Consider the following 24,425-nt stretch of genomic DNA (forward strand, 5'->3'; position numbering starts at 1 on the left):
TGCACATGCCCTACTTTCTACTAACACTATACTTTAAACAAGTCCACCATTTTTTCCTTTAGGAAGCCTTCAGTGACTCTCCTTGGGACTTCTTAGCAATTATTGACATAGTACCCCTTAGCCTTCTTATGTTGGATATTCATATGTATATTTATATGTATGTATGTTATTTTGTAAATATATTTTATCGTAGTTTTATGTGTAGAATTTGTCTCCTCATGTAGGTTGTAAGCTCCGTAGAGCAGGATCCATGTCACCCCTTTACTTTTATAAACCACTTCCCTCACCACTTCTTCACAGGTGCCTAGTGCTACTCATGATGTGATTGTAGAATTTGACTGACATACTTAAAAACTTAAGGCTTATTTTAGACTTTAGAGGAAACAAAAGGCCTTAGAGTCATCTCTCTGTAATTCCTACTCTCTTCCATCTATTTACCCTGGGTTATATATTCTTTTCCTTTCCTGACTTCCTCTGGCTCATAGCCTCCACTCTGTGCAGCATTCAGTGAGGCTGCTTGCTACCAAGCATTCAGACAACTGGTTGCCTCTCCAGCCCATCTCCTTTTCAGATCATATAATACTATCCTAGTCATATTTGCCTTTGCTTTTGCTCATCATATTTCCTTCTGGTTCAGTTGCTTTTTTCCTTGATATCTCACCTTCTTCCACAGCACTGAGGTCTCATGAATTTTTATAATTTTTTGTTGTTAATGAATTGTTTCATTATTAAATATATGCATGTATCCAAAAAAAAAAAATTGGCAACGGACCTAAACTGACATTTCTCCCAAGAAGACAAAGGGCCAAGAGGTATTTGAAAAGACACTGGACATCAACAGTCAGCAGAGAAATATAAATCAAAACCACAATGAGAACCGTAACCGACTAGGATAGCCACCATCAAAGTCAAAGGACCAGTCTGGGTGGAGAAAAGGGAACCCCAGTACATTGTTGGGAAGATAGAGTGCAACCATTACAGAGGTTCCTCAAAAAACTAAAACTGAACTACCACATGATCTGGCAGCCTGTTCTGTTATATGCATCCAAAGAATCGGACCAGGGCCGTGAAGAGGGAGCTGCACCTCCAGGTGCACTGCAGCATCATTCGTACCAGACAAGATGCAGACGCAACTCAGGGGCCTTCCACCGGCACATGGACGTATGCATGGTGAGTGTGTGTCTCACATTTTACGTGTTTCTAGTACACACACACACACACACACACACAAGAATATTGTTCAGTCTTTCAAAAGAAAGGAAACCCTGCCACCTGCAACAAAACAGAGGATACTGTGCGGTGCAAAATAAGCCCAATGCAGAAAGACCAACACTGCACGCTCCCACCTTTCTGTGGACCTCAGTCGCTCACTGAAGCCGGGAGTAGAAAGGTGGCTGTCAGGAGCTGGGGGAATGGGAAATGGCCCAGAGTTTCAGTTCTGAGAGAAAAATGAGAGCTCCGTTAGCAATACATGCATCGAATACAGAAGCGTATACTTAAAATCTGCAGAACTCTGTAAGTCAGCTTTTCACTCTGCAACAGTCACTGGGACAGGCTACGAATGAAAAACAGGGCTCTATTTAGCTCACGGTTTGAGGGGTTAGAAGACCGAATGGCTGTGGTGGGCGCTCAGTGAGGGCCGCCCTTGAAGCCTCACCGAGGCCTGGCGGAGGGCCTGGTCGAGGAGCAGGGGGTGGGGGCAGGCTCACTTTTCACAACCAGCTCTGGGGAGAGCTCCCTTCCAAGAGCACCCCCAGAGCAAACAGGGACCTCCCTAGGCCCCGCCCAGAAAGGACCACCCGAGGACCAAGCTTTAGTCACAGTGAACCCTTGAGGGCTACGGTGACATCTGATCACCTCCACTGCTGGAGTCAGGCTCGGCAGACAGGCTCACTCTAGTTTGTAATAAAAACATTAAAACGGCACCAAGCATAACTACCATAACTACCGGACAGATTTCTCAAAAGAATCTGCCACCAGTACGTTCCCTCCCTTCCTCCCTCACCCCCCACAGCTCGCTCACTCAACCTGCATGACGCACCTTTTTGAAGAGGGGTCTAGAGACTGAGGTGCACTGCACAATATTTAGTGTATGGACTGAACTTGGTAAAAGGAGAACAGGAGTGAAAGATGACACTCTGGTTTCTGTGTAGGGAACGGTACACACAGTGCCACCAGGTGCCCAAGAAAGAACACGGGAGTGGGAACACTGTAGAAAGATGACTGCTTGGGACGTGGTGAGCACAGGATGCCTGGGGATCTAAATGAAGAGGCCCAACAAGCAGTGGGTGACACGCACACAAAGCTCCGGAAACAGGCCCTGAGCTGAGACGGACATGGAAACCACAACAGGGCAAAGGTAACGGAAGCCACAGAAACGGGAAAGACAGTCCAGAGAGGACGAGGAAGAAGGGGCCAGGCCAAGGACAGGATGTGAGCGGCAGAAGCCAGTGGCCAACCTGTGGACACTTGGGGAAGGAGTGAGGAGGGCGGGTGGCTGATGGTGACAACGGTGATATGAAGGGAACCACGTCCACCCAGGGAGAGTTGCACTGGCTGCTAAGGAGACCAGCAGACCCAACGCCGGCCCTCCTGGGCGTGGCAGCAGCTCCAGGTTCAGCCTGCCACCCTCACAAAGCCAGCGTCGTCCAAAGTCAATATAACCCAGTAAAAACGAACTGGCAAAATCACTGTTGCTCTGCTTTTCCTTTATTTAGCAGATTCAAAGCAGATACCATCTGTGTGGCCAAGAAAGCACGGCAGTGAAATTCAAGCCTCACTCTGGCACTGCTAATGCCATCAAAAACCGTATCAGGGCAGCGAGACATATGCGAACATCAGATGCAGTTTCACGTGCTATAAAGCACAATAATTCAGCTACGTGGTTCAAAGTTTTAAAAATACTATGGTATATGTGGTTTTGCCCAAGATTCTAAATTGCTGTCCTGTTCTGAAAGTAGCTTTTTATTTATTCAAGTGTTGACAGGCACAAAATATAGTTTTAGTCTGACTTTACAGGCACACACCAATTAGCCTGCTTTTAACTTTATTTGAACCGTAAGGGTATTCTTGCAAAGCAACAAAAATGTGCAGAACTGAGGTCAATTAATAAGTAGTTTCCAAAATCTACGGAACTTCTAACTGGGCAATATCAAAGTCCCTGTAATTTGTGATGAACAATAATAAAACTTGAGGGTTTTTTTCCAGTTCCAACTAGGATTTCCCTAAAGATGAAGAGATTCTATGTGATTCATCTGTGTTGCTGATAGACAATGCTTCATTTAGAGTGAGTCTGTTGCTCGACAGTTAAAAACATCCACACTCAAACCACATTTTAGCAAAAAGCTGACCAATTCAAAACTGAAACTGCTGTCCATCTCTAATTGCCTCCTGGGAACATAACCTAGCCTAGAATAGGTTCTACCTTCAGTCAATAGTCAGTCTTTCTCCAAATAGTTACTACTAGCCTTGCAAAATAGTGCATCTCTTTATATTCAAAACTCGTCTGCAAGCTGTTCACGGTCATCTGTCACCAGAGCACGTGTGCGTCAGATCACTGGGCCTCATCACGGGGCTGGCTCAGTCACCTCTGTAAGGACCAGCACACCCAGCCAGATCTGGTGACCAGTCAACTCTGTGGACTCCAAGCACAAGGACTGAAAAGGGAATTAGGTTCCTTAAGACCCTGTATTATAGGAAATGATCATCGTTCCCCACTGCCCTCACTTATCGCCATCCCCATCCACTGAAAACGCAGACCATCAGGTTCAAGTGGGAGAAATCTCTGATTAAGATAAGGCTGATTAAGATGGAAAAAGTCTGAGGGAGGAGAAAATAAGAAAGATCAACGTAAAATGACCAACGAGAGAATCTTCAGTCAAAAACAATAAAGAGGAATGAAATACATAATAATAAAGGAATAATGTCAGATGATGACCAAGCAAGAGGAGTCTGTGGGAAATGAATTTAATCTCTTCATGTTGATCCCTAACTACAGCTTCCAGGGCAACAGACAGTCCAGAGCCATGTGGTCTCCCCCAGCCCCTGTGCAAGTTACACCATGTATCACTGTACCCTAGTTGATATTCAAAGACCACCGTCAACTCCATGCCCTTCCAAGGGACACATGGGGGACAGAGGCTGAAGGGAGAGCTGGGGCAGCGACCTCAGGCTGCAGGCCCACAGTTGCACAAAACAAGTCTGGTTTGAGGCTAAAATCAATGAGAAGGGAGAGAACTATTGACAAGGTAGGGTGAGAAGGAGCCACCGCCACATCATGTGCAAGCACTGAGCTGGGGTCACTCAGTGCTGAGTGCCACTGAACTTAAGACTTGGTTCCCCTCATATGATTATTTCTCAGCAAGACCACGAGGAGAAAACACAGACCTCAAGGCCGAAAGGATGGACGGTAGTTAAAGAGAGCCCAACGGTGACCATTACAAGCATCGCTTGAGCAACGGAGCAGCCAGCACACGAGCACCCAGCTCACCTAGAGAGGGGTGTGCCACAGTCCCCGCCCAGGGAGGATGTCCACAGATGCCCTATGGTTTTGTGAAGTCGTTTATTTGCATAAGACAGGACGTCTAGATGCTTCCATTGTAAGTGCTGGTCTTGTGAGTGGTCTTCACGTTCTTTAAAGAACTGTTTCTGTCGTTTTTCAACTTAATTAAAATAATAAGGAATCTTTAAAACAAAAGGAAAATAAAGATCCTCTTCCAAGTCACTGAGTCTTTACCTTAAATTTAATGTATTTCTTTTAACAAACTTTTAAACAATCCTTTTAAGGCAAGCTCAGATTTGGGGGAGCTGCTCCCACAGGGTAAGCAGAGGGGACCACTGGCCGAAGCCCGCTGCACTGTGATGGACACAGCACAGGTTCTGAAGGCCGACAGCAAGGTCTGAACCAGCACTGCTGTTGGCTGGCTCTGCCACCCCAGGCAAAATCTGAGTGTCAACTTCGCTGTCTTCAGATGCGGAACAAAACCTACTCCACAGGGTTGTTCTGATGCTTCCCAGGACGGCTTCCGCCAGGTAGGTCCCAGGGGTAACAGGGACCCTTCTGACCAATGTCATACCTTTTGTTCCCTCATGGTACAGTCAACTCCCAACAGTACCGACGTCCGCCACTCAGCTGACCTCTCCCAGCCTCGGGTTCCAGAGCAGCCCGTGCGGAGGCTGAGGCTGCCTCGGAGCACCTAGCCAGCCCTCCAGCAGAGAGGGAGCCGTGTCCAGGAGCCCCGAGAGCAAAGCGGTGCCTGCTGACCTTCTAAGCCAAGGACCGCATCACGGAGCCCAGGGGGCAGGATTAGCTCTAGTGAGTGCACGCTGCAGAAGCATCGCCAGATGAGGGCACGGCGACTGCAGACGCGGTTCCAGATGCAGCATGACAGGAGACATGTGGCCAAGTTTACGCTGGCGAGGTGGTTCACCTTCCAGTGCCAGTGTTTCAAAACCCTTGAGGGTGCAGTTACACATTTTAGCATTCCTAAGGTTGCCTGGACCTAGAAAAGTTGGAACCACTGAGTCAGGAAGGACAGACAGGGAGAGGGTGGACTTCCTGCAGTGACAGAGGCTCTACGATCTGTCGTGTCCAATACAGCAGGCACTGGCCACCTGTGGCTTCTGATCTCATGCAAACTGGCTTGTGCAACTAAACCAGTGAATTTTTTATTTTATTTAACTTTAATTAATTTACATTTAAATAATCAAATGTGGTAATTCACTATGGGCACTGAAGCTCGGGCTAACGACTTCTACTAATTCACAAAGTGGTAGAGAGGAAGGTTAAAGAAAATAGTCAAAAAGGGAAAAGAATGGTAATTTTAAAAACCAGCAACAATAAGGAATGCTAACCTTCCGTGCCCTGAGAAAAGTCGAGGTCGTAGCCTGCCGGGAACCTGGGCCGTCAGATGGCTTCAACAACAGAAGCGGATCTCTCACAGCTCTGCAGCCTAGACAAGCTCACGGTCCTGGCTGGTTCGGTTCCTGAGGACCCTGCTCCTGGCTTGTAGGTGGCCACCATTTCACCGCGTCCTCACACCCCTTCTTGTTTGTGTGACAGACAACTCTACCTGTTCTGATAAGGCCACCAAGCCTTTAAGATTAAGACCCCATCCTTACGACCTCGTTTAAGTTTAAGTGGTGCCCAAAAGGCCTTATCTCCAAACAGTTCCCTGGGGATCGGGGCTCTGGGGAGGGGCACCCTCAGGTCACAGCACGGACCCCTCTGCGAGCCAGCTTTCCTGGGTAATCTCCAGCTCTCCACGAGCTGTACTCCTCACCACCAACAGCCTCCGGGAGGCTCGGCTTCTGCTGTGCACCTCAACTGGACTTTTACCCCAGGAGTACTGACACCTCTGAAATTGACCAAGATTAAAACTTGGCTTTGATCCTCGAAAATAACTTCTGAACTCTTAAGCAAACCACGCGGAAAAGTTAACTTGCCAGGACTATGCACACTCTCCTCAGACAGGGCTGTGTGTGCCAGGTGCGGTGTGCAGGCACACGCCTGCAATTCCAGTCGCTTGCTGGTAACGGCAGCTTCTCAGGAGGCTAAGGCAGGAGGATGCAAATTCAAGGCCAGCCTGTGCAGCTTGTGAGAATCTGTCTCAAAAAAATCTTTTTTAAAGGACCGGGGGTGTAGCTCAGTGGTAAAGCGCTTGCCTAATGTGTGTGAGTCCCTCATTTCAATCCCCAGTATCACTAAAACAGAGACCCAGAGAGGGGCAGTATGTTGGCAGGGTTGGCCCTTGCAGGCATCTGGGCCCTTGGATATGGGGACAGTTCCCACCACCACACCAGCCAAGAGGGATTCACTGTGCCTAAACTATGTGCATGGTGTGTGACTTGTGCTAAGCACCAGCTTGCCTTCCAGAGTCTGGAACTTGGTACCTGCCACGCAGGGGACACCCATGTGACTGAATCCCAAGGTCGCTAATGAGCTTCCCTGGTAGACACCTCTTCACACCTGTTGTCACAACTCGCTGTGGAGGAATGAGCATGTCCTGGGTGGCTCAGGCAGAGAGAGGTCTCGGACGCTTGTACTGGTTCCCTGGAGACTTCTCCCGCCTACCTTTCCCTCTCCCGATTTTTCTTTGTACCCTTTTCTCTGTAAAACATCATGAAGACAGCTCTGCACTGCGTCCCGTGAGTCTGCACCTGGGGTGCTTGAGGGCTCCAGCACGTTCACAATCTACTCTCTTGACTTATGTCCCCAGACATCTCCCTGCAGTAAAGAACTCCATATTCCCACCCTTCTGTCAGCGGTTCTGCCAGCCCTGGCCTTCTCCAGTCTGTTTCCTACCAGGATCACACCAGCTCCGACGGAGGTGGCATCACCTCACTCCATAACTGGAGTCGACATCCTCCAAGAGACAGGGAGAAGTTCTTGTTTGTGTTGGGGTGGGGGGACCTGGGGAGGAATCGAACCCAGGACCTCCTGCATGCCAGGCAAACACTCTACCACTGAGCCACATCCCCAGCCCAGGAGCTTATTTAAAAAAAATAAATAAAAATGTTTCCTAATTTAAAAAAAGAAAGAAAGAAATAGTACGTGAATCAGTGCCCAGGAACTTCTCCCTGCTTTGTCTCATTTTATTTGACCTTTGTGCAAGAGTGGGAGCTGCAGAACTCCCTCATCCCGCCTGACACCCTAAGAGCTCGCCGGCCGCGAGGCTCTGCCTCCCATCCCCTCCATCCCACTCTCTCCAGCACCCCATAAATGCACCTGCCACTTGTGGTCCAGACTGTTTTCAGTGTCAGCCTCGTCATTCATCCCAGGCCCCAGAACTTTGCCCCCAAACCCCCTACAATATAAGCACTTCCTATTTAGGTCACTGCTCTTCTTGACAGTTTGTTTAAAAAAAAAATCATCTAGACCTGTGTGCTTTATAACTCAGCTGCCTATAGCTACTATTGTCACAGCAGTCCAACGTCACAGAAGACTACTTGCACGCATTTCTCAGCAAGCCTTCTTGGTGGTCCAGTCTATCCTGACCCTGTTCAGTACTTTGGTATCATAGAAGAATTCTGTGCCATGCTACTTACAGAGCAGTCATTCAATAAATGTTAATTCAATGAATTATATCATCAGCCATCCATCAAACCTGCAGTAAAGCAGAATGGAACACCAAGTGGTGGCCTAGCTGCAGCTAGGAATATCACCATGAGAAATCTCATTTTGTGAAATGCATATGAATTAAATTTTTCCAAAATATGGTTTAGAATAACCAACTAACTAACCAGGAGAGAGAAAATTTTGATAGATGAAAAAACTAACTTTAAAAATTAAGTTGTGAAAGGAATAAAGAGGAGGAGAAGGTGTTTTTGTGCAGGAATTTCCAGATGGAGATGATGGATCAAACATAACACATTTTTCATTCCTTCTTACTTTTAACAATAATAAAGGAATCTAATTTTAATTTTTAAGGCATAAACTCACAAGGATAGGAACAGAAAAGGAAAACAACAATAGATTTGTAAAACACAAAGCAGACGGTAACTGAACATGACAGAGAAAACAACTCTGAGGGGGACAATGGGAAAGCCAATAAAAGTGACCCAGTTTATATCACTGAACCTTGCAAAGTGCAGGAAACGAAGACACTCAGAAACAAAAAATAACGTCACGTAAACTGGAATGTTGAGACAGCCCTCCTCATCCCAGGCTTCCGCTCACTCAGGCCTGGGACGCTGGTCACCTGACCTACAGATAAGCAAGTCTGAGGTGCCTACCAGTGAAGATCCGAAAACACAGACATGAGGGGTTCCCCAGCTCAGTCCAGCCAATCACCTGCAAGGGAATCTAAAGGTCAGGAAGTGCCATGGGTGCATCTGAAGCTGTCAACCACCTTTTAGTTTCCTGTCCCCATACAAAGCAGCCAACCAGACACCTGAAGAAGTCTCTAACATGAAAGATGTAAACAGAAGTATGCAGAGAATCAATAGAGAAGTCACATGGGGGGGCTTTAAAAGATCTAACGTAAATATCTTTACAGGGGAGAGGAGAGAAACCCATATTCATGAGACAAGGAGACAATCCAGCAAAAAGAACGTTCAGAAAAATGATCTCAGAATTTAAAAATATAACCACAGAAATGAAAAACTCAATAAAAATGAAAGAATTTAAAGCTGAAAAATGTCTCCAAAAGTAGGACAAAAATAAAGATGATAGAAAATTAGAGGATCGGTTCTGAAAGGAGAGCTCCAAATACAAGCAGCCCAAAGCAAATAGAGAGGAGGATGAATCAAGAAAAGTTCTCTCAGAACTAAGACAGAAGCGTCTGGGCTGGAGGTACTGGTCAAGCCCCCAAGACAATGGACAGAATGCTGCCACCAACACAAGGGGAACATCACCCTTCCAGTTCTGCAGGAAAATGGTTTCCAAGCTAGGATTCCACACTCAGACACCTATCAATCAAACGTGATGAGAATAAAGACACAGGCCATAGACAGGGGTCAGAGGTAACTCGCCTCTCACACATCCTGTTTTGGGAAGAAATTAGAGGACGTGTCCCGCCAAGAGGAAGGTGAGGGCCCAGAAGGAGGCCACGGTGAACAGACAAGCCAGCAAGCGAGAGGCAGAGGGTGGACGGCCGTGAGGTCCTGGGCAGCTGCGAAGAGCTTTTACACAGGAGAGGAGGGGGCTGCTCACGCCTGCCCAGACTTCCTTCTCAAGATACGGAATTTAAAATAAGCACCAAGAGTTAGAAGAAAATTCCACCATCTCTTAAATTAAAAAAGGCAGGGACAGAAGAAAGGAAAGAAGGGGAAGGGGACAGGGACGGCTTTGGTCACTGTGTCTTATCTGTTTCTGAGGTCCTGGGGAATAACCACAGCCTTGCGCTGACAAGGTGCTCTGCTGTGGAGCTACGTTCCAGCCCTCACGTGACTGAGACAGGGTTTCACCATGTTAGTTGCCCAGGTTGGCCTCAAACTTGCAATCCTCCTACCTCAGCCTCCTGAGTGTCTGGGATTCCAGGTGTGTGCCAGCACGCCCAGCAGGTATTTTTTATTTTGATGAAAATACCCGAAGTTCCTCTGAATATGACAGAAAGCAGGTAATGATTGTCTGTAGCCAGGAGTGTGGGAGAGGGAGGATGGGTGTGGATGTGGAGAGAAGAAACGGGAGGACCACGTTTAGGGAATTCTTCTCTGTGATAAAATGTCCTAATCTTGACTGTGGTGATGGCGGCACAACTCTGTGCGCACGCTGCAAACCCCTGGATTCTCCATCCTAAACGGGTGAATTGGGTGATCCACAACTACAGCTCAATAAATCTGTTTTGAAATAAAAATTTTAGCTGTGTGTATGAAAATGAAAACAAAGTCCCCTGGATGAAAGATTCCCATCCTAACTACGTGCTTTCACAAGTCCAGCTTTAGGTTGTAAGTCTCCCAACCAGAAACACATTCAAGCAAACTTGAAGAACAAGTCTGAATGAACTTCTACTGTTCTTTGGACAAATGCAGCCTCTCTGACAGAGTGCGCAGGTCAGTACACCAGTCATTTAACTGCTCCATTAGCAACTCAGGCTTCCCCGGGAGTCCAACCAGGAGATGCAGTTCTGGCAAAGGGAACTCTGAAGTGCAGTCCCCAGTGAGCGTGCAGAAAAAACCACCTCCCCACACAGACGCTCAGAACTGTGTGGGGCCCAGTTCAGGAGCTTCCAGTGGCCCCACGTAAACTCCCCATGAGAAAAATCAGACAAGAATTCACAGGGAATAGGGCACAGAAAGCAACTCCGGAAAAGACACGTGGCCCAGCTGGTAATTCACTAGCAGGTCCATCAGCAGAGACTGGGAAGAAAAACAAATTCAAGTGGCTTTGAAGGCCTGTCCCACGCTGGTCTGGTTGAAAGACACGATGCAAAAAACATGTTCAGAATCATTTGGAACAAAACTCTTTCCTTAAATACAGAATTCTAAAATGTCACACTAGTATAATCCTTGACTAGCAACTATTTTCAGTGTCCTTTTATTTTTTTAATAGACCAATGCAACTGGATTCTATTAACAGCTAATTTTTTCCAAATTTAATTCTAGCATTCATGTAAGTTAAAAGACCACAAAGAATAAAGTCCTTAAGCTGTACTTTTGCAGTCCTACAATTCAAAAGCAACAGGATCAAATTTTTTTCAGGTTGTGAATAAACATGCCACACTTCAGGCTAAAAGCATATTTTATTCCAAATTTAGGAGTGAACAAACACAGCTCAGAAAGAAATAATTTCTCAGTCTTGAATTCAGGGGCATTAATATTAATAGCATTCCCACTCATTTCAATGGCGTGTCCCAGAGTGCTTATATTATGAAAAATGGTCTGCAATGTCACCGTCAGCACGTGAGACTGTCTAATCTGAGTTCCGCTAGGTGTGCAACAGCTGTACCCGTGCTTACTGCTGTGTGCCAGTCTTCCAGCATGGCACCCCTCACAGGTTTCAGAGCTGGTTGGCACGAACATGTCGTACTGGTCAATGGGAATGAGTTTGGAGTACTATAGCTACAAATTTAGCCAGAATACAGTTTTGTTTTGGATTAATATTGTATAGCAAATGCAACAGGGGCCTTCAGAAGTTTTATGGTATTGGTTTATTGGTTACAGAAGGATGGGACAAAAACTTCCATTCATATACAAACACTCAGAAAATGACTCAATTTGAGTTCGTGGAATTCAAATTTTGTTTGGGAAAAACATGCATATCAAATACACTGTGGATCTAATTTGCTGGCTTTACTGAGGGTCTTGGGCATGTTACGAAGCAGAAACTGGTAAGGCAGTATTCAAATCCTTCCAATGTCTCCATTTACACAGGACAGAGGTGCAACTGAAAGCCTGTCCCAGGCTTGCTTGAGATGCTTCGAGAGGAAGCTTTGGCCACCCTCAGACGTGGGGCTCCTGATGGCCTGACCAAAGAAGCAGACAGGAAGCCATTTCCCTGGGCCACTGTCAACAGCTTGCCGCTAACCTCAGTTTCCTTCTCTGTAAACATTTCAAAGAGAAGTCATTATTGAAGATGAATGTTTTCAGCTACGATCTGTTAAAGTCTGGGTAACCAGAAACAGTTCTTTTTTGGCGGGGGGGGTGGGGGGGGGTCGTGCTGGGGATTGAACCCAGGGCCTTGTGCGTGTGGGGCAAGCACTCTACCAACTGAGCTGAGCCTAGCCCACTCAGCTCTTTTGATTACAGGAAAGGTTATCATGCAAGAACAAAGACATTTAAAGGGATGCAAAAACATGAGAAACCAAGGAAGTTCAGAAGTTTCATCTGGGCAATCTCTTGGGAACTACCTAATTCTCAGCCAATTAATGTTTTTTGAAAAGATCCCACTTGAATTTTCTTTCTCTCTCTCTCTCTTTCTTTTTTTGTGTGTGTGCTGGACTGAACCCAGGTCTCACTTGTGCTAGGCACTCCACCACTAAGCAACACTCACAAAATTTTCTTTTTTTAAAAGTTCCTCTCTTACCTATGGTTATTGTGAGACTTACATATAATCTATAAGAAAATAACCTGGAAAATACAAAGCACTAATATGGCATATGACTAAGTAATGTTAGAACTGAATCAAGAAACCAAAGAAGTGTGTGTGGCAGGGGGCGGGGTGTGGGGTGGGGGGGTGTGCTCATAAAATGAATTTCTTTAATTTTAATTTTTAGTTGTATATGGACATTATACCTTTATTTTATTTAATTATTTTTTAATGTGGTGCTGAGGAACAAACCCAGTGCCTCAGATGTGCTAGGCAAGAGCTCCACCACTAAAATTCAACTCCAGCCCAAACCAATGAATTTTTAAGAATCCATAAGACAAAAAGTTCTGATGTCTAAAGTATACATATTCGTTTTCAGAAATAACAATTCTTCTATAGATAAGAAACTCTGAACTCACCAGAGTATAATTCCCCCAACAGGTAAGATAAATTTGTTCTAATCTATCCGTTTTTTCCTAAGTGTTAATTTGACAACAAAATGCATTTCAAAATTCCATAAAAGTTAGTAAATTACTTTGGACAAAGGTCATAAATTCAAATGTCCACATGGATAAAGCATTCAGACGAGCTCGAGGCACAGAGAAAACACAGCCAAAGACGACAGCCAGGAATCGGCTCCGGCCAGCTGGGGCCGAGGCCGGCTGGATGGTGCTGCCAGACCACTTCGTGTTTTTAAAAGGCTGCAAATGTGCATTTGTAAAGATGGAATCTCTTAATGTCTAAATGTTAGTAACTGACTCAAAAAGATCTCCCAACGTCACGCACAAGCCACGTGAAACATCCTGGGATCTGCTTCATCAGTCCTTCCGCGAGGTTTCACACAGGGCTCTTCACGAACCACCAATAATCATCAGGAAAATACGAATCAAAAACACAATGAGGTATCACCTCACTCCTGATAAGAGGAGGATGCCAAGTTCAAAGCCAGCCTCAGCAATAGCAAGGGGCTAAGTGACTCGGCGAGACCCCTGTCTCTAAATTCAAAAAATATATACAAAAACAGGGCCGGGGATGTGGCTCAGTGGTTGAGTGCCCCTGCGTTCAATCCCCGGTACTCAAAAAAAAAAAGGGACTATATGAAAATGATAAGAGATAAAAAACCAAACCCCAGGAACCCTTACATGTAGTTGGTGGGAATATGTATTGCTACAGTCATTATGGAAAACAGCACAGATGTTTCTAAAAAATAGAACGACTACTATATGACAACCCACAACGGGAGGTATATTCAAAGGAAATGAAATCGGTCTGTTAGAGACATCTGCATTCCCATAAAGTCTACTGCAGCTCTACTCACAACAGCCAAGAAGTGGAAGCAACCAAGTGTCCACCAACTGATGAATGGACAGACAAAATGTGGTCCATAAGCACAAGGGGTACTCGCCAGGCGTGGAAAGAATGAAAGCCTACCATCTGAGACAACGTGGACAGACCTGGGAATCACCACCTAAGGAAAACGAGCCAGCGCAAGAAAGCAAACGCCCCGTGATCTCACGCATGTGGGATCTAACGACGCTGACCTCACAGAAGTTGAGAGCGGAATGGTGGCTACCAGTGGCGGACAGCTAGGGGACAGCTGATGAGGAAGGGTGATCAACAGGTATTAAGTTATGGCCAAGCAGGGAAAATAAGCTCTGTGGTCCATTTAGCAGTATAATGACTACAGACAACAACAGTGTAATGCATATTCTAAAAAGCTAGCACAAAGGCTTTGGATGCTTTCATCATGGAGAAAGGACAGGTGTTTCAGGAAATATGCATATAATGTATACATGCATCAAAATATCATGGGGTACCCCATAAATATGTACGATTTTTATGTATCAAGTAAACAGACTGACTGACTGGTTGATCAAATAACCATACCAATATTGGAGAGAAAAATCAGAAACCCTCATGCAATGCTAGCAGGAATTTAAAATGTTTAACCACTTTGGTAAATAGTCCAGCAGCTTCTTTAAAAGTCAAACCTATATCTACTCTATAAACCCTTGCACTCTTGAGTTTTACCCATGAGAAACGAAAGCATATGTCCATACAACTTGTACATAAACATTCACAGATTTATTTGTATAGAGAAACACTGGAAACTACCCAAATTTCATAAAAGGTGGAGAAATAAATTTTAGCATATTGAAACGATGGAATACTACTCAGCAATAGAAAAAGAAATGAACTATTAATACATACTACGACATGGACAACTCTCAAAACAATTATGGTACCTGAAAGAAGATGGGTCAAAAAAAAAAAAAAAAAGGGAGTACATACTGTATAATCCGTTTGTACAAAATTCTAGAAGTCCAAATGAACGTACAGCAACAGAAAGCAAATCAGTTATCACCAGAGTTTGGCTGGAAGAGGGAGTAGGAAGGAGGATGACAAAATAGCAGACTAGAAAATTTGGGGGATGACATTCACTGTTAATATTTAAAGGGAACAATCTGACACTCTGACATGTGCGGCTCACTGTACAGCAGTAACACCGCAATACAAAATTACAAAATTAACTAGTATGCATTCAGTTTAAAGTCACTGCAGCCAGGAAACAATGTAACCAAAGGTGGCTCTGATCCAGGGCAAGAACATCTGTAAAAAATGCCAGTTCTCATCATTCTTTATTGTTTTGGTTTGGTTTTTTAGCTGTGGAGGGACACGATACCTTTATTTTATTTATTTATGTGGTGCTGAGAGTTGAACCCAGTGCCTCACACACGTGAGGCAAGTGCTCTACCACTAACCCCAGCCCGTTTTCACCATTCTGTCTCAACAGATAATTCTCCAAAATTCAAATTACTTTTAAATTAAATAAATGACACTTAAATTCTTTTAAAACCAAAAAGATGTACCACCATTTTAAGCATACCTTTGATGTGTACAGCACACACTTATAGAACTAAATGAAGATACCAGAAAATGTTATAATGAAATATATTCCCAGCTCCAAATTCCTCCAAAGGAATGTCAATATGGTACTCTTCTTTCTTAGCTTATAACTACTCTATATTTTTTAAAAAACTGACTATGTATTTCATATTAAAATTATTTTATTTTTGTGTTATTCCGAAAACTCACTGAATAGTTTCAAAAAATACCTATTCATCAAGATACTCACCATCAAGCAAAACTTTCATTAACTGTGTCAACTTTTTAGGGTAGTGACTAAGAAATCTAATGGTCAGAATTGGAAACACAGAATATTCTTCTGGTTGCCAAATGCAATGGGAAAGACTCCTTCGTAAGTAAAATACACGCTGCCCACGAATATAGAATTCCTCACTCTCCATATCTACATTTAGAGACACAGCTAACAGCCTCAAACAAAAGCAGACATTAGATGCCATTTGTCCAAATCTATATTATATATAGTCTTTTATTATAACCTTTGATCTGTAGGGGCAGCGTAAGTAATCATTATAATCCACATTGGACAAGGTCAGGTTTGGGAACTCCAAATTCAGAAAGCTAGGGTTAAATGCAAGTGATTCCTTCAGATAAGTGTTACCAATCAATCAAAGTATATAATTTGAATACACGGAATATACCATCTACACTAGGAAATATAAAATGATACACCATTACCTAGGATGCTTTTGGTTTCTAAGAATTATAAAATGAGGTATGATTACTTAGGATGCTTTTTGTTCCTAGTAATTGGAACCACTCTACTCATCAAAATAAGCTAAAGTGTGCTCTAGTAAGTTTGTTCAAGCTATATGCCCAGGAGTATGTGGGAGGTGGGCAAGCGGGCAGGGGGTTCTGCTCCACATGGTCACTCATGGATCCAGGATGACAGATACTCTGACATCTCAACATCTAGCCCTGTAATCACCATTTCAACAAGGAGAGAGGTCTAGAAGGTCACGCATCTTCTGCAATTGCTTCTTCTATCAGGAAGTAAACTACTTGAAATCTACTGGCTAGAACCATCTCATGGCTCTACCTCTGGCAAGTGAACTGAGAAATATGGGGAGGATATAGAGATTTAGGAAGTCAATCAAAACTGGTTAAAACAGGAAAGGGATTATGTTGATCCAAGAAACTTGAAAATTCAGTCAAGCATAGTGGTGCATACCTATAATCCCAGCAACTCAGGAGGCTGAGGTAGGAGGATCACAATTCAAAGCTAGCCTGGGCAATTTAGCAAGATCCTGTCTCAAGATATAAAGTAATAAGGGCTGGGATGTAGCTCAGTGGTGGAACACCCCTGGGTTCAAACCTCAGTACCACAAAAAGAAAAAGGCAATTGGCAAGTCCAGAGACAGGGTAGACTTCAAAGTGTACCTACCTCCGCATCTGGTTCCCCTCATGATAGAAAAATAGCTGCGGTTAGGGCAGGAGTCACATACTACATCATACAATCCAAAAAGAGAGTATATTCTGCCCCAGAATCCCAAATAAAAGACTTCAAGATGTATTTAGATTGGACTTGCTTAAGCCCATGCCCGCCTACTCCTATCCAAAGTCTGTGACCAACCAAAAAAGTAGTCAGATTACTTTAAACCAATCAAAGTTCCCCCCGGGAGCAAGAGGTGGGGGTAAGAGTTCCCCAAAGCTACACGATGGTGACTGAGAGAAAATCTAGCCCTAGGAAAGTAAGGGAGGAAAGGATGCTGGGTAGGAAACCAACAACAATTATTCAGTAACAAGAATATACCCTCAAGAAGGTGGCCAAGAGCGGTGGACATAAGACGTACGCACCAAAGACGACGGGATAAACCGCAAGGCATAAGGACAGAGGACCCATCCTTATTTATAGCCAAACATGATCAGCAAGGCATTGATTCATACAAGTGCAGCAGGTGAATGTACAAACGGAAGCACAAAGTTGGGTTAAGGTTAAGTACAAGGCCTCACATGCTTTAAATAACAATAACAACAACAAATCTAATGAAATCAGCAAGGAACCAGGCCCAGGGGGATGCTGCAAGACACCAAGACAAACAGCACCTCTGAATTCTTATGAAAGAAATAAAGCCACTTAGCAATTCTGTACCTTCCAATCTGACAGTAAGAGATCACAGAGCCAAAGGGATTTCTTAAATAAGATCTACCCTAAGCCGTGTGTGTGTGTGTGTATGTGTGTGTGTGTGTGTGTGTCTGTCTGAGAGAAAAGTGTGTGTGTGTGTGCGTGTGTCTGTGTGACTATTTCTCTGAAAGAGAGAAATAGTCAACCTTGTCTGATAAGTACCAGACCTCTGATCTCAGATTCCACTAAAATAAGTTAAACTTGCATAAATGTTTATATGTCATACATATTCTGTATTACGAAATCAGTCTCGGTCCACTAAAGGAAAATGAAAAAAAAAGTAAAAGTCCCAGAAATCTGAAAAATGAATAACCTGGAGAAGGTAATGAGAATTACAGTCAGATACAAAGTGAGGTCATCTAGGGGCCCATCCTCCAGATGCCACGGGCTGACTGCAGCCCAGCCCTGGCTTTCCCTGCTCCTCCTGCTCCCAACCCCACTTCCTGTGGCACCGTGTTGTTTCTGATGTTCACAGGCATGGGGAGAAGAAAAGAAAAAGCCCACGTCGTCATTTTTACAAAAGTCTGACATATTCTCACCAAAACATGCCTTTGTCATGTGGAAGTGGAAGGAACTCTAGGTTTTAATTCCCCAGTTCAAGAAAGTGAATAGACTAAATTCTCTGACTATTCATTTCTTGAGGATGTTGGAAGCCAAGGCGATGGATCAAACTGCGTCCAAGTAAGAAGAAGAAACCATACAGTAATTTGAGTAGGAAAAGTCAAACATAAAGAATTATTCACTATAATAGAACCAGGGTAACCATGGCTAGTCGGAAATAAAGGGCATGCTCAAGAACAGAGGTACAAGGAAGGAGCAGGGAAGCCTCGCAGAAGACTGCCTTTAGTAATCTGCCAGGAAAAGCTATCCGCGGGAAGCTTGCCACCAGAGGAAGGCCATTACTAAATCACTTATGGGAACCTTGGAATCAACTGGTGGCCTTGGCCGCTGCCTGCTGGCTGATGACGACCACGGCACGTTGCAGGAGCCTGCGCTCTGCAGCCATGCACAGGACAGGGGCCGGCGCTGCAGAAGTGCACACGCACAATGTGGCACCGGACACAAGCCATCGGCACTTGCCAGGGAAGTGGCACTGGCAGAGCGTATGCCAGGGGCGCAGGGCGGCAGGTGCACAGGCTGACCCTGCAGGAGCTCTGCCAACCGCAGTCCAAGACTGCAGAACACACAGCACTCACTGCAGCACACTGGCACCCGGAACCCCAACGGCCGATCACAGACGACGCTGAGGGCCAATTCGACGAAATATTTAAATAAATATTACCAATCCTTGGCAAACTCTTTCAGAAAAAAATAGGAAGGGAGCATTTCCTAACTTGTTCTAAGACTCCATGTAAATAACCATAATACCAAAAGTCGAAGACGGAAAAACTACTAGCCAATAATATTCCTCATGAACATAAATAGAAAAATCCTAAATGAAATATTTCTAAACCAAATCTGACAACATTTAAAAAGGATTCTAGGGGAGATTCAAGATGGAGAACTACAGGGAGGCTGCATTCCTCCATAACTTGTAACTCAGGTTCAAGCAGAGGATATCTGTTTCTCTGTGCGGCAGTCTTTGCTGCTTATCGATCCCCTGCTGTTTAGCCCTTTTGTCCACCTTGATCACCTGCAGTCTGCCAGCAAGTCAACTACTTTTTGAGTGCAGACTGCTTACTGACAGGCGCCTACCATCTGCCATTTGCTCATTTGCCCGCTTCTTGCCTGCCCATCGCCTGCCTTTCACCTACTTATCACCCACTGCCCAAGGTCCATATGCTGATCGTCTACCCATAGCCTGCACACTGAATGCAAACCACCAGTGGATCGCCAGCTGCCTGCTGTTGCCTGCAAGTTCACTATCACAGTACCCACAGGTTTGGTTACACGTGGCTGCGCCATTTTGAGTCAACAGCCAGGATCTGCAGGACACCCAGCAGGCCTGACCCAGCCCTATCTCCAGGATGCCTCAGCCCGACCAACTGCACCCTGCCTCTAGGACCCCCAGCCAAACACACCCCTGCCCGGAGCTACAGCTCCCCATTTACCAACCCATTTGGAAGCAGAAGCAGCCATCTTGGATTATCCTGGAAGCTGAAACTCCCGTCTTTAGGTGGGGCAAATCTCATCCTGAAACACCTGCTGGAGACTGGAAGCTCACTGTCAGGTAACTATCATGCATCAGGCTACTGAAAACTGGGAGGTTTGAATACTATATGACTGTTATAATGGAGTTTTTTTTTTTTCACCTTTTTGAAAATTTTTAAATTTTTATTTCTTTACTTTTCTTGCTCTATTTTCCTTTTGTTTACCTGTTCCTAGTCTCTTTCTCCCTTTCTCATGCTAACCAAATTCTTTTGATTACAGTTTCACTCTTTACACGATCTAGAACTTCTACATACTCTTCTCTTATCCCATTAACAATTACATCCTATACCCCTCCCCATCCTCTTTGTCTTCCATCAGAAACTGCAGACCTTATTGCAAAGATATTTGTTATATTGTAGATAATAACTGAACTCATCCTCTGTTTATTATGACAATATTGTTAATGTCTTCATTTGGTTTAGGGCTGCTTATTGTCTTTACTGGGTGCTGCTAACATTGATCTACCCCTTAAAGAAGAGGTTTTGGAAACCTGCAGGGTCACACTATAAACCTATGGGAGGAATCTGCAATACCCCAGATCTTCAATGCTAGAGGGGAAGATACGTGAAAAACATGAAAAAACAAGGGAAGAAAATGTTCCAAACAAACCTAGATTCCAGTGACAGCATGGTAGAAGAAAAGTCAGAAGAGGAATTCAGAATATAAATAATTAAAATGATTTGTGAAGCAAAGGATGAGATAAGAGAGAAAATGCAATGAATGATCACTCCAATAAACAGTTGAAAGAGCAACTGCAGGAAGCAAAAGATCATTTCAACAAGAGATAGGGATTCTCAAAAAAAAAAAATCAAACAAACAGAAATCCTTGAAATGAAGTAAACAATAAACAAATAAAAAACTCAATGGAAAGCATCACCAACAGACTAGATCACTTGGAAGACAGAACCTCAGATAATGAAGACAAAATATTTAATCTTGAATATGAAGTTGATCAAACAGAGAAGATGGTAAGAAATCATGAACGGAACCTCCAAGAACTACAGGACATCATAAAAAGACAAAATTTAACAATTATCGGGATTGAGGAAGGCACAGAGATACAAACTAAAGGAATGAGCAACCTATTCAATGAAATAATATCAGAAAATGTCCCAAACCTGAAGAATGAAATGGAAAATCAAATACGAGAGGTTTACAGAACACCAAATGTACAAAATTACAACAGATCCACACCAAAGCACATTATAATGAAAATGCCTCAAATACAAGATAAAGATAGGATTTTGAAGGCTGCGAGAGAAAAGCATCAAATTACACATATGGAGAAACCAATACGGATATCAGCAGATTTCTCAGCCCAGACCCTAAAAGCTAGAAGGGCCTGGAACAGCATATTTCAAGCTCTGAAAGAACACAGTTGACAACAAGACTCCCATACCCAGCAAAACTAACCTTCAGATTTGATGATGAAATAAAATCCTTCCATGATAAACAAAAGTTAAAAGAATTTACAAAGAGAAAGACTGCACTACAGAACATTCTCAACAAAATATTCCATGAGGAGGAAAAGAAAAACAACACTGTAGTTCAGCAAAGGGAGGAATTATCTTAAAGGAAAAACCAATCAAAGGAGAAACCAAGTCAAGTTAAAAACCAAAAATAAGCCAAAATGACTGGGAATACAAATCATATCTCAATAATAACCCTGAATGTTAATGGCCTAAACTTATCAATCAAAAGACACAGACTGGCAGAATGGATTAAAAAGAAAGACCCAACAATATGCTGCCTTCAAGAGACTCATCTCATAGAAAAAGACATCCACAGACTAAAGGTGAAAGGATGGGAAAAAACCTACCATGCACATGGACTCAGTAAAAAAGCGGGGATTCCATCCTTATTTCAGATAATGTGGACTTCAAGCCAAAGTTAAAAGGGATAAAGAAGTACATTTCATACTGCTTAAGGGAACTATAAATCAGGAAGACATAAGGATCATAAATATTTAGGCCCCAAACACTAGCACATCCAGGTACATCAAACAAATCCTTCTTGATTCCAGGAATCAAACAGACCACAACACAAAAATTCAGGGTGACTTTAACACACCGCTGTTACCACTGGATAGATCTTCCAAACAAAAACTAAACAAACCAACCACAGAACTCAATAGCACAATCAATAACTTAGACTTAACAGACATATACAGAATATTCCATTCATCAACGAGCGAATACACTTTCTTCTCAGCATCTCCTGGATCCTTCTCTAAAATAGACCATATGTTATGCCACAAAGCAGCCCTTAGGAAATGCAAAAAATTAGAGATACTACTTTGCATTCTATCAGATCATAAAGGAATGAAACAGAAATCAATGACAAAATAAAAAACAGGAATAACTCCAACACCCGGAGACTAAATAATATGCTACTGAATGAAGCATGGATAAGAGAAAACAACAGGGAGGAGATAAAAAAATTCCTAGAGGTAAATGAGAATGACGATACAACATATCAAAATCTCTGGGACACTAAGAAAGCAGTAGTAAGAGGAAAATTCATTGCATGGAGCACATTCAAAAGAATAAAAAAATAAACAACTAAAAACCTAACATTACAGCTCAAAGGCCTAGAAAAAGAAGAGAACAACACCAAAAGAAGTAGAGGACAGGAAATAATTAAAATCGGAGCTGAAATCAATGAAATTGAAACAAAAGAAACAATTCAAAAAATTGATAAGACAAAAAGTTGGTTCTTTGAAAAAGTAAACAAAATAGATAACCCTTAGCCACACTAACAAAGAGAAGGAGAGAGAAAACTCAACTTACTAAAGTTCATGATGAAAAAGAAAATATCACGACAGACACCCTTGAAATATACAATAAGAAGCTACTTTGAAAATCTATACTCCAACAAACTAGAAAATATCAAAGATACTGACAAATTTCTAGGAACATATGATCCTCCCAAACTGAACCAGAAGGACAAACACAATTTAAACAGATCAATTTCAAGCAAATGAAATAAAAGAAGCCATCAAAAGTCTACTAACCAAGGAAAGTCCAAGACCAGATGGATTCTCAGTCGAGTTCTATAAGACCTTCAAAGAAGAACTCATTCCAATACTCCCCAAAGTATTCCAGGAAATAGAAAAGGAGGGAACCCTTCCAAACTCATTCTATGAAGCTAGTTATCATTCTGATACCAAAACCAGACAAAGACACATCAAGGAAAGAAAATTTTAGACCAATATTTCTGATAAATATAGACACAAAAATCCTTAACAAAATTCTGGCAAATCACATACAAAAACATATCAAGAAGATAGTGTATCACAATCAAGTGGGGTTCATCCTGGAGATGCAAGGTTGGTTCATCATCCGAAAATCAATAAACGTAATTCATCAAATCAATAGACTTAAGATTAAGAATCATATGATTATTTCAATAGATGCACAGAAAATGTTCGACAAAATACAATGCCCCTTCATGCTCAAAACATTAGAAAAAATAGGGATAGTAGGAACATACTTCAACATTGTAAAGGCTATTTATGCTAAGCCCACGGCCAACATCATTCTTAATGGAGAAAAACTGAAAGCATTCCCTTTAAAAACTGGAACAAGACAGGGATGCCCTCTTTCACCATTTCTATTCAACATTGTCCTTGAAATACTAGCCAGAGCAATTAGATAAACCAAAGAAATTAAAGGGATACAAATACGAAAAGAAGAACTCAAGCTGTCACTATTTGCTGATGACATGATTAGAGGACCCAAAAAACTCCACCAGAAAACTTCTAGACCTAATAAATGAATTCAGCAAAATAGCAGGATATAAGATCAACACACATAAATCTAAAGCATTTTTATTCATAAGCGATGAAACATCTGAAAGGGAAAACAACTCCATTCATGATAGACTCGAAGATGGAAAGATCTCCCATGTTCTTGGATTGGCAGAATTAATATTATTAAAATGGCCATACTTCCAAAGGTGCTATACAGATTCAATGCAATTCCAACTAAAATCCCAATGACATTTCTCATAGAAATAGAGAAAGCAATCATGAAATTAATCTGGAAGAACAAAAGATCCAGAATAGCCGAAACAAACCTGGGCATGAAGAGTGATGCAGGAGGTATCACAATACCAGACTCTACTATAGAGCAATAATAACAAAAAGAGCATGGTACTGGCACCAAAATAGACTGGTAGACCAATGGTACAGGAAAGAAGACACAGAGACATACCCACATAATTACAGTTATCTCATACTAGACAAAGGTGTCAAAAACTTATAATGGAGAAAAGATAGCCTCTTCAACAAATGGTGCTGGCAAAACTGGAAATCCATATGCAGTAAAATGAAATTAAACCCCTGTCTCTCACCCTGTACAAAACTCAACTCAAAATGGAACAAGGATCTAGGAATTAGACCTGAGACCCTTCACCAAATAGAAAAAAAAAGTAGGCCCGAATCTCCATCACATTGGCTTAGGATCAGACTTCCTTAAAAGACCCCCATAGAGTAAGAAATAAATGCAAAAATCAATGAATGGGATAGATTCAAACTAAAAAGCTTTTTCTTTTTTTTCTTTTTTAATTGTAAACAAATGGAATACACGTTGTTTCTCTGTTTGTACATGGAGTCAAGGCATACCATTTGTGTAATCATAAATTTACATAGGGTAATGTTGTTTGATTCATTCTGTTATTTTTTCCCTTCCCCCACCCCTCCCACCCCTCTTTTCCCTCTATACAGTCCTTCCTTCCTCCATTCTTGACCCCTCCCTA

General features: G+C 43.0%; 1 protein-coding gene and 1 non-coding gene across 5 annotated transcripts in view; both read right to left on the bottom strand.

The window, feature by feature from the left end:
* Fancc (FA complementation group C) overlaps window positions 1-24,425 on the bottom strand; it is a 188,019-nt gene that overhangs the window by 157,798 nt on the left and 5,796 nt on the right. The gene's annotated exons all lie outside the window — the stretch shown is intronic.
* Window positions 7,404-7,479, bottom strand: Trnaa-ggc (transfer RNA alanine (anticodon GGC)). The gene has a single exon. It is a non-coding gene; the product is annotated as a tRNA-Ala (tRNA).

Source organism: Sciurus carolinensis, chromosome 15 (genome assembly GCF_902686445.1).
Source record: "Sciurus carolinensis chromosome 15, mSciCar1.2, whole genome shotgun sequence".
Lineage (NCBI taxonomy): Eukaryota > Metazoa > Chordata > Mammalia > Rodentia > Sciuridae > Sciurus > Sciurus carolinensis.